General features: G+C 38.5%; 1 protein-coding gene across 1 annotated transcript in view; it reads right to left on the bottom strand.

The window, feature by feature from the left end:
• The window catches only part of KRT6A (keratin 6A), a 75,416-nt gene that overhangs the window by 64,511 nt on the left and 4,425 nt on the right, over positions 1–6,480 (bottom strand). The window lies entirely within an intron of this gene.

The raw sequence follows: 6,480 nt of genomic DNA on the forward strand, positions 1-6,480 counted from the left end.
GAAGCCTGAGGGGCTGGCTGCAGGGACTCTGGCTGAGCTGGCGCTGAAGCCACGACGGATAATGGTGGATTTGCTAGACATAGTTCTCTAAAGAGGAGAAGGTGAGGAAAGGGTGAGAGGCTGTAGCGTGGAGCTGACAGGAGGGAAACTCTGAGCAGGGCTTCCCTGCGCACTTCATATATAGTGAGAATGGGCTGAGCTTACAGTTTGGGAAGGGCTGAGCTTTACAAACAGTAAGATCACACCCAGATTATTAGAAAAGTTATGAAATGTGGAGATTGCTTTTTTAATTTCCTTTAGTCAGGGAAAATTTCTGCCTTCCAGGTTTCACTTGATGTCAATACAATGAGACTATTCTGAATTCACGGTAGTCAGGAGTTAGTCACTGTCTCCAACAAAGATTCAACATGTTATGTCGTGTATCACACTGTACTGAGTGGTCTCTTCTCCCTAACCTACTCTTTTCTACCAGCTGGGACATTGGAGATCAGATATAATCCATTGAATATGTCCTAAAAGAAAGATCACTGTTTTTTCAGTTAATACCAATGTGAAGTTCAAAATTTTTGTTTTAAAAATTTAAGCAGCTAGAAAAGTAAAACAAAATGAACTCTTATATACCCACTTGCCTCTCTGTTGTTTCTATAAACTAGTAATTAAATCTAGAAGCTAAAGAAGTTTCTCTTATGTATTTACTTTTTTCCAGGAGTAGATATAGTTGAATGTGTGTATAATATTGAATATTTTTTATTTACATGTTTATTCATATATTAAATAATTGAATAAGTAACACACATTTATGAAACAAAGTATATGCTTAAATTGAGACTATTCCCCAGCCACTCAGTTCCTCTCTTTGTAGGAAAGCACTGTTACCAGTTAATTGTATAACATTTCAGTAACTTTACTTCTTTATACTTTTCTACAACGTAGGTTCTCTCTCTGTGTATACAATCTCCAATTTCTCGTAGATAGTCTCTTTTCCCTATGGTTTCCAATTATGTTTATGTTGGGCCCACTTTGTCTTTCATATTTATATTTTCTCTTGAATCTCTTTTCACACTCTCTGATCCTCATGTCATATTGCTTACTTCTCTCAGTCTTCTCCTGTATGTCCATTATTGTGTGTTGAACAATGTCTATTCTTTTTGTGCTGTTTTCAGTTTGGCGTTTGTTTCTGAGGTGGTTTTATTTATTTATATATTTTCTCTGCTTTTTTTCTGAACTCCACAATCTAATGTTTTATCTTTTATTGTTTTACTATATGGTCCCTTGGTTATCTTTTTTTCCCTAGAGGTAGTTATTTCATCGAATTGTTTAATATTTCATAGTGAATTTTTTTTTTTCTGGTGAGTGTTCTTTTCCTGCCTTTTGTTTTTTCTATTCCTTTCATCTTTTAATGTATAGTATCTTTTGTGGGTCTTGAGATTGTTCCTTACTAGTTAGTACTCATCTTTGAATGGGGTAAACTACTAGCTCTTTGCTGAAGAAGGTATTCTGAGTCAAATTCTGACTCATAGTGACTCTTTAGGACTGAGTAAATCTGCCCATAGGATTTCCAAGGCTGTAAATCTTTATGGGAGCAGACTGCCACATCTTTCTCCCTCAGAGCAGCTAGTGGTTTAGCAGCGAAGTGGTTAACTACTGCATCATCAGGCCTCTGAGGGGAGAAATTGGGGCCACATTCCAGGGCTGTGGGAATAATTCTTTTAATCTGAAATCCTAGCCAGCCAACAAAGATCACTGCAGTGTGGCTTACAAAATTCAGTCTCTCTGCTTTCTTTCTCTCGCCAACAAGTTGTGCTGCAAATGAGGCGTGTCTCTGATTCATTATTCAACCCTGTCTTCATAGTTTCTTGAGACTTAATGACAAATGGAGTCTTGCCCCCAGCCCACGCACCAAGTTGCCATTGTTGCAAGCAAGGGATTCTTGGTTTTAGACCTGAGGAAGTGCCATTGACATCGACTTTGCATGAGTTCAATAAGTCAACAGTGCCTGGTATGTAGTAAATCCTCAATGTTAGTCTTTGTTTCATTTTGCTTTGTGCTTACAATGCTGTTCGGTTTTGTTTTGTTGGTTTTTGAGAGTGTTCTTCAGTGGGCTTTTCTTAGATCTGCAGCTGTGGGCATCTCTCTCAGTATTCATGACACTTTTGATTATACTTCTCTGTTTCTGTGAGACATTTGTCTTTTTTTTTTGGTTCAGAGACTTTAAGATCTTTTAGTTTTGGTGATTAAAGGTGGAGTTTACTTTATGTTTCTTGTTCTCCTTGTTTTGTTTTTTCTTTCTGTAATTCCTGAGAAGAAAAGTGAAATGCCTCATTTTCCTCCACTAGGTTAAATTTAGAAGTCTCTCATTCAAATATTCATGCATAGAATATTATATTATTTTAAATATTAACCTAATAAATTAATTTACAGATGTTATTTTTTCTCTCTCACTTCACAAAAACAACCTTACTGAAAGCAGAAGTCATTGTCCTTAATGCCTCTTTCTCCCTAGAGCCATGTTGTGAGTCACCTGAGAGTTTTCGAGAGCACATCATGTTTACGGTCACTGGAAATTTAATCCCAATTTATATTTGAACTCTCTTCAGTGTAACAATCTACTTTATTACTTAAATTTTGTGGTATTGAAAATTTCAAACACATAAATCTAAAGAGAACAGTATATGAACCTCCATGTACCAATAACCTAGTTTAAAAAATTTCAACCATTTTCTCAATTTTAGTTCATCTAACTCCCCTACTCTTTTTCCTTTGTTGGAGTATTTGAAAGGAAATTCAAACATCAAGTTATTTCACTTGTAAATATGGCGTATACTTGCTTACTTATTTAGCAGTTGCCATTGAATTGACTCTGACTCACGGTGACCCCATGTGTGTCAGAGTAGAATTGTGCTCCATAGGGTTTTCAATGGCTGTTAGTTTTTGAAGTAGATTGCCAGCCCATGCTTCTGAGGAGACTCTGTGTGGACGTGACCTCCAAATTTTGTTAGCAGCTGAGCGTGTTAGCCATTTGTACCACCAGGGACTCATTCAGTATATGTGCCTAAGCAATTCAATTCTTTAGTCTAACTGCATCACAGTATTATATCTATGTGATGGTTAATTTTATGTGTCAACTTGGCTAGCCTAGGGTACCCAGTTGTTTGGTCAAATACTAGTTTAGATGTTGCAGTGAAGGTATTTTGTAGATGTGATTAACATTTATAATTAGTTGACTCTTATAAAGGAGATTGTTGTTGTTGTTAGTTGCCATGGAGACGGCTACGACTCATGGCAACTTTATGTATAATAGAACAAAATGGTGCGTGGTCCTGCATCATCTTCATGATCATCGATATGTTTGAGTCCCTTGTTTTGACTATTGTGTCAATCCATCACACTGTGATTACCTTTGATAATGTGAGTGGGCCTCATTCAATCAGTTAAAGGCCTTATGAGCAAAACCTGAAGTTTCTGAGAGGCAAATGAATTTGGCCTCAAGATTGTAACTCACATATCTGTCTTAGATTGAATTATGTCCCCCCCAAAATACGTGTCAACTTGGTTGGGCCATTATTCCCAGTGTTGTGTGGTTGTCTTCCATTTTGTGATTGATGTCATTTTCCTTTGTGTTATAAATCCTAATCTCTGCCTGTGGTTAATGAGGCAAGAATAGATTCTGTAAAAAGGATTAGGGTGGTATGTAACACCCTTACACAGGTCACATCCCTGATCCAATGTAAAGGGAGTTTCCCTGGGGTGTGGCCTGCACTACCTTTTATCTCTCAAGAGAAAAAAGAAAAGGGAAGCAAGCAGAAAGAGGGACCTCATACCATCAAGAAAACAGTGCTGGGAGCAGAGGGCATCCTTTGGACCTGGGGTTCCTGCGCAGAGAAGCCCCTAGTCCGGGGGAAGATTGATGACAAGGATCTTCCTCCAGAGCAGACAGAGAGAGAAAGCCTTCCCCTGGAGCTGATGCCCTGAGTTTGAACTTCTAGCCTTCTTTAATGAGAGGAAATAAATTTCTCTTTGTTAAAGACATCCACTTGTGGTATTTCTGCTATGGCAGCACTAGATAAGTAAGACAATATCCTAACAGAGTTTCCAGCCTGTAGATTGACCTATGGATTTAGAACTTGCCAGCCGCCTACAATTACATGAGCCAATTCCTTAAAACAAATCTTCCTCCTTCTTTGTCCCTTTCTATCTCTGTATCTATCTATCTTTATATATTTGTATCCTATTAGTTCTGTTTATTTGGAGAACCACGACTAATACAATCTATTAAAATCACCATTCCTTAATGAAATCTAATATGTTCTTCATATTCAAATGTCTCTAATTATCTCCAAGATGTCTTTTTGTGGCTCGTTTGCTGAAACCACATCCACACTACGTTCACATGTTACACTTGACTGCTATATCTCTTAAGCTTCGTTTATTCCATAACAGACCCTTCCTTTTTTCTTTTTTTAAGCCATTGAGTAGTAGATAAATTGTTTTTAATAGAATGTTTGCATTCTGGATTTGGCTGATTATTTCCTGTTGGTATCACTTAACTTCTTCTATCTGCAATGCAGGAAAATTTCCTATATTCTGGTAGTTGTATTAGAGGCTTGATTACATTAGTTCAACTGTTTCAGGCACATTTATGTCATAGTTTCTGCTATGTCTTGTCTGTTGTATGGCATCATGAGAAACATAATGCTAGTATTGTTAAGATTGATCAGGGGATATGTACAGTTTCAGCCAGGTCCCTCAATAATAATGCATACCATAAAATTGTTTATCTAAGATTTTAGCATCTGTTGATGATTATTTCTCAGATTCACTATTGGTTCTGTTTCTCTAGAGAATCCTGACTGATACATTGTTATAGCCTAGATAATTTTCCTTGTCTTTTGCATTATTCCTCATTGGTTCTTAATAATGTGTGTGGTAAGTGGGCTTAGATTTCAGAAGACAGACATCACTTCTCTGCTGTTGGGGAAGTTCTGTGAGAAAAATAAAGAGGCACTAGTGTAAGACGCTGCCCATGTTGCTGGGGGAAAGATTAGGGGTGAAAATAGCAGGATGTTGATACAGCAGGATCCAGACATACCCTCTATAAATTAGCCAATCCAAGAGAATTACTCTTGTGATGTGACAGCCGAGGAGGGGAGGCAGGTAGGGGCATAATTGTCCCTCCTGGGAGAAACAAGGACTGGTGTGGCTCCGGAGCAGCACAAATTGACAGACTAACCTCATTCTGTGTCTTGAGTTTCCTTTTACCAATTCAAAGAAGTCAAAGCAGGCCAGATCACATGTGAGAGAGGATACAGACCGTCCATCCTGAACAACACAGAGCCGGCTGTTCCTAGGTCTCCATGAGAGGTCCAGAACTGCTTTAGATGTTTAGAGGGTGAGGAGAGAGGTTTGCCTTCACACTTCAAGAAATGAGAATTTGAATTTTGTGTCTGAGTGTGTTGGATGCTTAATTTGACCTACTCTAGTGCTTCCAATTTTTCCCTGTTGTGAAGATTTCTGTGATACACATCTATGTAAGCACATCTCTCTGCATTTGTACTATGTCCTCAGGATATATTTTTAGAAGTATAATTGAAAAGTATGCTCATTTCTAATGCTCTGGGTAGATTTGTCAGGTAAGTGTCTTGATTAGGAAGGCAATTCTAAGTATAAATCAAACAGTCTATGCTCTTGTCAAATGCTCTTTTCCTTGGTTGGCCAGGAATATGTTTCTCCAGCGGAAATTAAGGGTGAGTGGTGGGACAAGGGATGGAGTGGCCTCAGAGATTAAGCAGAGGGACCAAAGTGATGCAACATGGTATGGGCAGTAAAATGAGAGTAGACAATGACGGTGGACCCAATCCTTCCCATTACACTTGTAAACATTTAGGATGGTATCTGTTCTGAGGTGGAGTCCTGAGCGTCACAACGCCAGATTACTGTTAGTTAAAATTCTGTAAGGAGGGAGTGAGGGACACCAGGATTTGAAGTATCTCTAAAAAAATGAGAAAGATTTTGGAAGGTGAAAAACCTTAAGAATGATTGGTGTCAAGGCAAAGAAACTTAAACAATACAATATATTATAAGTCTGCTTTATTTAGCGATTACAAGAGAGCAAGGAGCAGAGAAAACATCACAAGGATACAAACTCTGTACATCACAGGACTTGTCACCTGTGCTTTCAAGGCCACTGCAAGGAAGGATCACAACACTTGTACGATGGGGAACTCCTGGGCCACTGAAAATCAAAGGGAAGTTGTCCTGTTCCGGAGTATAACCCAGACTGAGTTTCCGTAATTAACAGCGGCAAAGGGAATTCTCTTGAAATGTTCAGCCTCAGATGCAGTACATTGGAGGCAGAGATTGATAATTTGGTAACAAAGTGAAACATCACATGGGATTAAATTATGATGTAAAATCAGAGGTTGACATTGTGATGGTGAGCAAAGGAAGCTCAGGTGGAGCAGTTGTAGGCAGAGAGATGAA

This window comes from Trichechus manatus, unplaced genomic scaffold (assembly GCF_000243295.1).
Source record: "Trichechus manatus latirostris isolate Lorelei unplaced genomic scaffold, TriManLat1.0 scaffold00209, whole genome shotgun sequence".
NCBI classification, from domain to species: Eukaryota; Metazoa; Chordata; class Mammalia; order Sirenia; family Trichechidae; genus Trichechus; species Trichechus manatus.